This window comes from Myotis davidii, unplaced genomic scaffold (assembly GCF_000327345.1).
Source record: "Myotis davidii unplaced genomic scaffold, ASM32734v1 scaffold573, whole genome shotgun sequence".
Lineage (NCBI taxonomy): Eukaryota > Metazoa > Chordata > Mammalia > Chiroptera > Vespertilionidae > Myotis > Myotis davidii.
Genome location: NW_006285997.1, coordinates 7,075,862 through 7,085,460, shown reverse-complemented (window position 1 = coordinate 7,085,460; position 9,599 = coordinate 7,075,862). Strand labels below are relative to the sequence as shown.

Sequence of the window (9,599 nt, the reverse complement as noted above, 5' to 3'; positions counted from 1 at the left end):
AGTTTAAGAACCCATTGTGGCCCTCGAGTCAAAAAGTTTGCCCACCCCTGTTCTAACTTGTGGTAAGAACTTGCAGCCAAGTGCACTCAGCACACATAAACAATAAGTGTAAGGTCAATTCCAAGAGTGAGGATAAGACTGAGATGATCATATATTAAATTCAAAAACATAAAATGGTGATATTATTTTTGCACTCATTAAAAATGCATCAAGGTGCCTTCAGAATAAAAACTAACAATCAGTAACTTCTGTATTTCAAACAAAGATCTATATTCAATTTGCTGTTCTCAGTATGATCTTGTCTTTGAGATTAAGCATGAGCAGTTACATTTCTTAGTGATGAATCCAAGACAGCAATCCAGTTCCTTCCCCTAAATACCATCTAAGAAACTGGCTAGACTGAAAAATGGGTAAAAGCCTCTCTGGCCGCAGGGCTCTGCAACCCAGACCCAAGCATATTATTCTTGCTTTAGAGACTCCTCCTTAGCCATGTATGATCCATGCTCAGCCACCACGGAGTCATCGTGGTTGTCTTAGGAACGGCTTCTCCACCGGCATACTCCTTCACATGCATGCAGCCTCCTGGCTCTCGTGCATAAGCACGGCATGTGGAAGTGTCACCATAGACAAAGACCTGAACTGGTGAAGATGAGCTCAGCCTCCCTGGTACTGGGTTTTTTCGCTATAAAATGAGCAGGTTGAAGAAAGACGGGCAGTTCCCCAAATCAGCTACACTTCAGTATTACTTGAAAAGCTTCACAAAAATATAAATTCCTGGCCTTATCCTATATTATCATATAAATCACCTGACCACGGGGCACAGACATGTCTATTTTCTAGGAGCTTCAGACATAAACTTTGGATCTACATTTGGAAACCAGGAGACTAGATGAAGCTTCAAGTCTCTTTCATTTCAAAAAGAGTTCAAAAATACCAAAGAAATAAGCTATACTCTCCTAAATTCATACATCTTTATATATTTTATCATTGGCTTTTGCCAGATGCCATTCTATGTATAATACTGGTTGGTTTATGTATAGTATTTTATCTAACTAATTCTACCACCCTATGGGACTATGTTATTTCATTTGACAGGTCACAAAACCATGGCCAACTTAGCCAGATACATATGACTAAGATGGCTTAGCCAGATACGTATGACTAAAACGGTATGGCCAGTATTTAACCCTAGAACAGCCTTAGAAAATACAGGAATGAATTAGAGCAGTAGGAAATGAGGTCTCAGTTCTGTATGTGTAATGGCTTTGTTTCTGTTTTGTCAGGCTTTTTTGTTGTCGTTGTTGTTTTATTTTGTTTGAGAATAGGAAATAATATGCTAAAGTTAATTAATCCAGTATATTTCTCCCCAGTGGCACACCTATTATCTGCCCCTTAAACGAGATCCCCAGAACCTGTACTTGCCAAGGTCATTAAAATTACAAACATTTTAAAATTATTATCAAGGAGACAGAGAAAGCACCACTACAGAAAGAAAAAACAACACTGGGAAATATCAGACATTACAAAAGGAGATGAGCAACATTGAATATCCAAAGAAACTACCACAGAGATAACAAAAAGGGCAACGTTGAATATTTCATAGCGAACGGTAGCTATGGAATTGCCAACATCAACACTGAATTCCACCCATCCGTTTCCCTCGTCTGGCAAAACCTCCCCGAGGTCTTTAGGCGTTGCAACTTTGTTTCCCAGAGCTGTCCAGGAGTTATTGTCATTTGGATATTACTCTCATCATGTCAATATCATATTGGAAAGAAGAGATGTATACAAACAAACTCAGTTGGTCACTTTGAACAGAACACCAAAAAAACAACGACTTTATGGTGTGTCTATAATTTAAATATAAAAATATTTAAATCTTCAGAGCCATCTTTTTAAATTGAATTGTTGGTATTTATTAAAATGTGATTTACCACTGGGGGAAAAGGAGACATATGTAAAACTTTAGACAATTAAAAAAAATCTGATTTACCATATTTATCCCTTCAGATTTTCTGAATAACTTTAAGCCAATAATTTCACTTTTATGTAACTTACTTTCACAACACTGGCTAACAGAGGGACAGTGGGATCCATGAACAAAAGTGGAAACAGATTTTTAGCCAAAATTGAGTCACCTCTTATATTAAATGTATGGTTCTTTAAGTTATTTTGACACTTTTATGAGGACAGCATTTTTATGTTAGCTAAATATACCAATAAACATGGGTGCAAAAATCTCCTTCCACAAATATTAAAAATTTATTTTCTGATATTACTAAATGTTCACTAATATTAAATACAAGGAAGATTAAGTGTTGAATTATATAGCAAGGAGAACCTGGATTCTTGGTTCATCTGAAAAATACAGTAAAATATGTTTTCCCAAAATACTGTGGTTTTCTCAAAATAGTTTTGATAACTGAATTATGAGAAAAGCACCTCAGTGATCCTGCCTTCAGTCTTTTCCTGGTCGTCCGCCAATCTGTGTCTTTATTATTTGTCTGCTCAAAACAAATGCAACTCGGGTGGAAAATCCATCAGTGAGTCCAAACTTTCACAAAGACAAAAGTCCAAGTTTGTAATTTAGAAGTTCAGGTAATGCAGTATGCCTCTGTAAATGCCATTTTCTGTGTTTAGATTGTTCTATTACCTCATACCATGGCAGGAAAGGACTGTTCAAGCTCATATTGCCTTAAAGTTCAGATCATTATGATGTCAGCAACAAGAATGGGACGACTAGTACTCTATCAACAACCTGGAATAAAGGGAAATATTGTGCCTTGCAATGAAGAGCTGGAATGAGAGGGAGACAGAGCCAGTATGCTAACCCTAGACTCTTTATCTCTAGACGTTTATGTATGTGAGAAAAAATTTAAAATCTTTCTCATGTAAACCCCTGATAATCTGGGACATCTGTTACCTGCAACTGAATTTAATATTAGAATTTATACCTCAATTCCAAGTAATTGCACTGATTTACTCCTATTACCATTTTCTCATTTGCTTATTGCAATGTATGGCCTTGCAGTGCAATAATTTGTTTATATACCATTTTGTCTAATCTATGTGCTCAAAATATTATGAAAAGTTTAAATACATTTTAATAATTAATATTTTATTTACTTAGTGTTCCATTTATTTAAATGTATCATTTCATTCATTTAAGCATTTATTGAATGCGAAACACTACAATAAGTACAAAGAATGAAGAGATAAATATTACACAGCATACCTTTTTTATAATTGTCTAGCACAATCCCTTATAAAGGGTGCTAAGAAAGCTTTATTGCATAAATAAATCATATTCACACCTCAAAGAACTATGATGTTGGTTAGTGTAACTTATTTACATTATACCAGAGATTATTCAACTCAGTTGGTGGAACACTTTGAAAAGCATCTGTTACCTGAAACTGAACTTAATATAAAGATTCACTCCTCAAATCCAAATTATTGCATTGATTTTACTCTTATTGACATTTTCTCATTCAGTTATTATAATGTATCTCCTTGTGCTGAAATTAGTCAAATTAGAGTCCCCTTCACCCACAAAAACCAATTCAAAATTAGAGAATGAAAACAAGTGAGCCATTTGCAGTATTGTTCCAATCTGGTTAAAAATATTATGCAAATATCTGGTAAATGTAATTATAACTGCCATGATATGCTTTCAAAACAAGACAGTATAAAATATTTATATAAAGTTTAAATTGATATATTACCATTCTGACTTAAATTTTAATTTCAAGGAAAGAAGTCTTAAATGACAGTCTGATAAAAATGTTAAAAGTTATTACCAAACACTGCCAAGATGCAATTAAATAGTTAAGACAAAATTTTCCCCAATCTTTTCTATGGAGAAGTTTTACAAAATCCTCACCTTAGACTATGTCCCTTATCAACAACACTTTGCTACATTTTTCAAAATAGGTATAGCCCCATTCAACAAACTTAAACTGGTGCTCTAGCATAGGCTGGACACCTATGAGAAAGCAGTTTGAGTAAAAAAGATACTGGTGCGATTTGATGGGTCTCAGAAAGACTGCTTCTGAATATATCTGACTTAAAGATCAGCTAACAAAGTATTTTATGATTAAAATGTGAATTTAAAAGTACCACTATATAGAATCATGATTAAGTTGTTAATTAGTGGAATGCAAATTATGCAAATTTACAACCTTACAGTTAGGAATGAATACTTTTTATATTTAAATCTAGGTAAACTGCAGGTAAGAAGATATAACTAGTTTACTGAAGTAGGAATATTTTGAGCAGCTGCTTGCTCTTTTGAGCAAGAGCATGCTGGGAAACTGGATAAGAGAGTTTCATGAGCGAAAAAAGAACTCTTTCGATGAGGAAAAAGAAAAGAGAAAATGAGGGGAGGGGATGGGATGGGAGGAGAGGAAAGGAGAGGAAGGAGAGGAGGAGAGGGGAGGAAGGAGAGGAGAAAAAAAAAAGTCAGGCTACCCAGGAACAAAGATGCAAATTCACAGCTATGGTGGGGCTGGCATTAGTTTTCTCCTTTGCATTCTTTGCTCTTTAGAGAGCTATTTTTCATTTAGAAAACTTGATTAAATATTTTAGAATATTATTAATACTATACACAGAATTATATACTTTACAGAAAACATTTATCTACATCACTGGTACATCATTTGATTCTCTTTACAAACTACACAAGTCCATTTACAATCTTGAAGTAAACACCAAGGTTAATGACTTAACCTCCACTTTATATAAACAAATTTAAAAAGATTTTATAATAAACACTGGTCACATACTATATAATTATTGACAGCCTAAACATTATTATTAAGACCATATTATCATATCCATTTTACAAATGAAGTTTACTATTAAATGCAATTTAGGAACACTCTGAAACACATAGTTTTCTAATGTTCATGATTATTCCAAAGTGTCACAATAATGCAGGTGTTTGAGAAGAGTTTTACGGGATAAAGTAGTTATAAGGGCAAATATGTAAATAAAGTATCAGGTAAAGTGAGTTAATGAAGTGAGAATGTTCATTTTTAAGGGTTGAAAAGGAATGAAAAGAAAGACTTTCTTAAAGCAGAGGGGGTGAAATAAGGAGTGGGACGAAATGTGAGAAGAAGTGTAGGAGGGAAAAAGTAGAGGATATTTTAAAAATAAAAAATTGTTTGAACTTACTGTAAAGGCAGGGAGGAGTGCAATATGAGTGTGAAATTTTATATACTGCAGTTTATTTATCCACCAGGTACCGCCCTAGTAGGAGAACTGAAATTCTCAGCTTTCTTTACAAAAATTAAAGTTTTTAGAAGTATATAACTGTAGATTATAGCTACGTGAGAAAATTCAGCTAACCGTGTTGGAAGCCCCAGTAGAGGCTGCAGCCCATTTTCTGACATCACTTACTACGGGGCAGGTACCTTCATCACTAGTTTCATTTGAAGACCTTTCAATCCCCACTGTAAGTCAGCTGTTTCTTCCCACAGATTTACTGGCAAAGTAACATTGTGTAAGATTAAGGTACAACCTGTTGATTGTGTGTGCATGTGTAAATATGTGTACACGCACACACACACACACACACACACACACACACGGGATCCAGTGCATGAAATTTGTGCACGTGGGAGGGGTCCCTCAGCCTGGTCTGTGCCCTCTCGCAGTCCAGGAGCCCTTGGGGGATGTCCGACTGATGGCTTAAGAACGAGTGGGCCTAAGCCATCAGTCAGACACCCTTAGCGCTGCTGTGGAGGCGGGAGAGGCTCCTGCCACCATCACTGCGCTTGCCAGCCAAGAGACTGGCTTCTGGCTGAGCAGCACTATCCGTCTGTGAGCACACTGACCACCAGGGGGCAGTTCCTGTGTTGAGCGTCTGTCCCCTGGTGGTCAGTGCACATCATAGCGATTGGTTGTTCTGCCATTCGATTTGCATATTAGCCTTTTATTATATAGGATATATATGGCAATATGATTGCCACCACAGTGCTAGCTAACACCTCCAACATCTTCATGACATCACATAATTAGCATCTCTGTTTTGTGGTGAGAACATTCAAGATTTAGTCTCTGATGTCCATCCATTCATCAGAAACGTAAATTTACTCTCATCATACATAAAGAACATGGTGAAACAGAACTTTTCATACTATATACCAAAATGCAATGGCACTAAAATCTCTATTCTGAAATTTGGATATGATTGGACTAGTAGGTAATAAAGAGAATTATTACTTTTTTTGCTACTGTATAAAGGTATTCTTTTTATACAGGAAATCTGTAATTAGAGTGATGTATACTTAAATATTTAGGAATAAATTATCATGTTGTCTATAATTAAGTTAAAGTACTTCAGCAAAAATAAAATGCTTTAAACTATTTGTCAAATGTACATAGTTGTTTACCAAGGTGAAAGTTATGTGCCTGTTCACTATATGATTCTCTCTATCCTGTGGGATTGGGCCTAAACTGGCAGTTGGACATCTCTCTCGCAATCTGGGCCCGCTGACTCCTAACTGCTCACCTGCCTGCCGGCCTGATCACCCCCAACTGCCCACCCCTGGTGGCCTGATCGGCCACAACTGCCGCCCCCTCCCAATCTGATCACCCCCAACTGCCCCCACTAGCTGGCCTGATTGGCCCCACCTGCCTTCCCCCACCCCCCGCCACTTCCCAGGCCAGGGACACACACAGGCAACATCACATCACCACTGGGTGAGGATGGACGCAGGTAGCGTCACATCCCCGGAGGACGCACACAGGCAGCATCACGTCAGCGCTGGGCAGGGACGCACACAGGCAGTGTCAGGTTAGCGCTGGGCAGGGACGCGCACAGGCAGTATCATGGTAGCGCTGGGCAGGCCTCTGTGCACCTCCGCTGGGGGCCACCCCCAGGCCAGGCCATGAGGAAGTCCTACATGTGTCTCCGCCAGCAGCTGCTCCTGGGCTGGGCTGTCTGGAGGCCCTCCTGGTGATAGATTGTGACGGTGTGACACAAATCCCTGACACTGCAAGTCCCCGCCCACCCACGCCTGCTGCACATGCAACCTGCTGATCAGTCATTATGTGTGAGGGCATCCCAACCAATTTGCATATTGCCCTAATATTAGTATAGAAAGAAAAGTAGCACCACTGTAAGAAAATACGTGTACAAAAACTCACAGATTCCAGCTGACTCTTCCTTTGAAAACAAAATAGCAATGTGTTTTGAATAGCAAAAATCAGTTTTAAAAAAAGTATTTACTTTCTTTATATGCCAATAATGAGAGTAAAAATAACAAAGTAATTCATACTCAGCAGCCAGAATCAAGAGGCAGGAAAAAAGAAAAAGAAAAACCTCATTAAAAAAAATCAATTAGTACTCGGAATTCCTCACAAACAAATTCAATGAAATAAAATTAACCCACTGCGAAAAAGAAACTCCACTTGGTCCACATTCTCTAATAATGACTCTCAACGTATAATAATATCTTTACGCCAATTTTTCTCTTTTCAGCTCTTTTTGTTCTCAATGCAAAGTGACTTCTTTTCCTTTTTAAGATTTAGTATGTCAACCACAGCCTGCTCCATTATACAAAGATGCCTGGATACTTGAAAGACTTTGATACATCTGTGCTATTCCCTGTGTGCTGATATATGTCTACTTGTAACAGAGAAAAGAAGCTTCAAGGATGAGCTCTACTCATTTCCGTAATTGGTATTCCAGCCTGCTAGTTCAGATGGATTATTGTTAGCAAGATAGGCAGCTAACATTAATGTCAAATTAACATAAACTATAAGGATGATAGTATGCTGAAATTTGCATAATTTTCATCAGAATCTAAAGGCTTTTGAAATTGATTCTCAAGGACTAATAAAGACATATTAGTTTACTTACTGTAACATTTTTGGGATGTTATTTAAAATGTCACATTCTAATTTTAAGTCAGTGAACTGCAACTTAAGATAAAGGATAATGGACATTATATGAAATTTAGACACATTAAGTAATTTATGTGAAAATATGAACCCCCAAAGTTATTAATCAGCCTATGGACAAAGGAGCATGATTTCTTTTTTTTAATATAGAGTGCTACTCAAATCTAACCCCTTATTAATTACATTCTAGGAATTCATTGTGTATATTCTTAGGTCCCTCAATGTAGTCTGTTCAGTGATTCAAAGTCAAATGTTAATGATTTTGTTCCAGAGTCTTCGTAGCAGCAATATTAGTGAACCAAAATTTACAGCCACGCATAGAGATATATTTACAATAAAGCAATGAGTTGGAACACAGAATACTTTAACTAATATATAAATGCCAAAGGTTATTCTTTCACAAATATCAACCAACCAGAAAAACTCTTCAGTCACCTAATAAAAAAAGAAAAAGTGGAAAATTTAAAATAACAGAAATGATCATAGAAATAGAAATTTAAGAATCAAGTGAAATAAATTTGCTTTGAAATATGCAAATAATCTGAAAATCTGTTCAAAATAGATAATTTATAGGAAAATATAATTTCCCTAAACTGACCTGAGAGAAAAAATGATCTACACATAATGATTTCCATAAAGAATGTCACTCAAAAAAAAAAAAAAAGAATGTCACTCAAAACAGTAAAATAATAACAAAAACTGAATAAAACAAGCTGAATCAAAGCCTTAGGGGATGAGGGAATTTTCTGGAGGTAATTTTAGTAAATTTCTAAAAAGCAGCTAACTGAAATTTTAGGAAAATATTCCCAGGGAGACCTTCCAAATTCATACTATGAATTGAATATATATTAATACTAATACATGACAATAATTTTACAGAATACATAAAATCAACAGAATATCACTTATAAATGTTGATCTAAATTCATAACAAAATACTTTAGCAATATATTTAAAAATAAATGGAACATGACTTAATGGAGTGTTTATTCCAGGAATTCAAGCATGTTTTCAATATTGTTAAATTGATTAATATAATTTATCAAATCAATACTATTATAAAATATCATATAATTTTTGTAGATAATTAAAAGTATTTGACTAAATTGAATAGTTTTTAAATAAAATTTAAAAAAATAAAAAATGAATATTTTTTAAGATGGTAAAAGATATCTATTGTAACCTCAATTCCCCTCTTATTAGGCTATGTTTCATACTTGAGTTCCAATCAAAACAATTAGAGGTGGTCAAGTAAATTGCACAAAGTACAAAAAAGTAGGAAAAAAACAAGGGAAATAGAATTATCTATTTTATGTAGATGATATGACTAACTATTTATAAAATGCAAGGGAATCAACTAAAATCAATTCTAAACAATAAAATAAATCAATACTGTTTTAAACAATCAAATGTAAAAACAATTCAAAATTACTATTGGCCTTTATAAGTTAATTATTTTAGAATTTCTAACTATGTAAAAGATCCTACTTACAATAGCAAAAAAAATAAGTAAACCTATGAGTTATCCTATCTAATAAAAGACAAAATGGTAATTGGCGTACGACCAATACCCTTTTCTTTGGCTAATCAGGGCTGTATGCAAATTAACTGCCAACTAAGATTGGCAGTTAACTGCCAACAAGATGGCGGTTAATTTGCATATGTAGGCACAATGCAGGGAGGCGAAAGGG

At 35.5% G+C, this 9,599-nt stretch overlaps 1 protein-coding gene across 1 annotated transcript in view; it reads right to left on the bottom strand.

Moving 5' to 3' along the window:
- The window catches only part of MPLKIP (M-phase specific PLK1 interacting protein), a 25,088-nt gene that overhangs the window by 530 nt on the left and 14,959 nt on the right, over window positions 1-9,599 (bottom strand). The gene's annotated exons all lie outside the window — the stretch shown is intronic.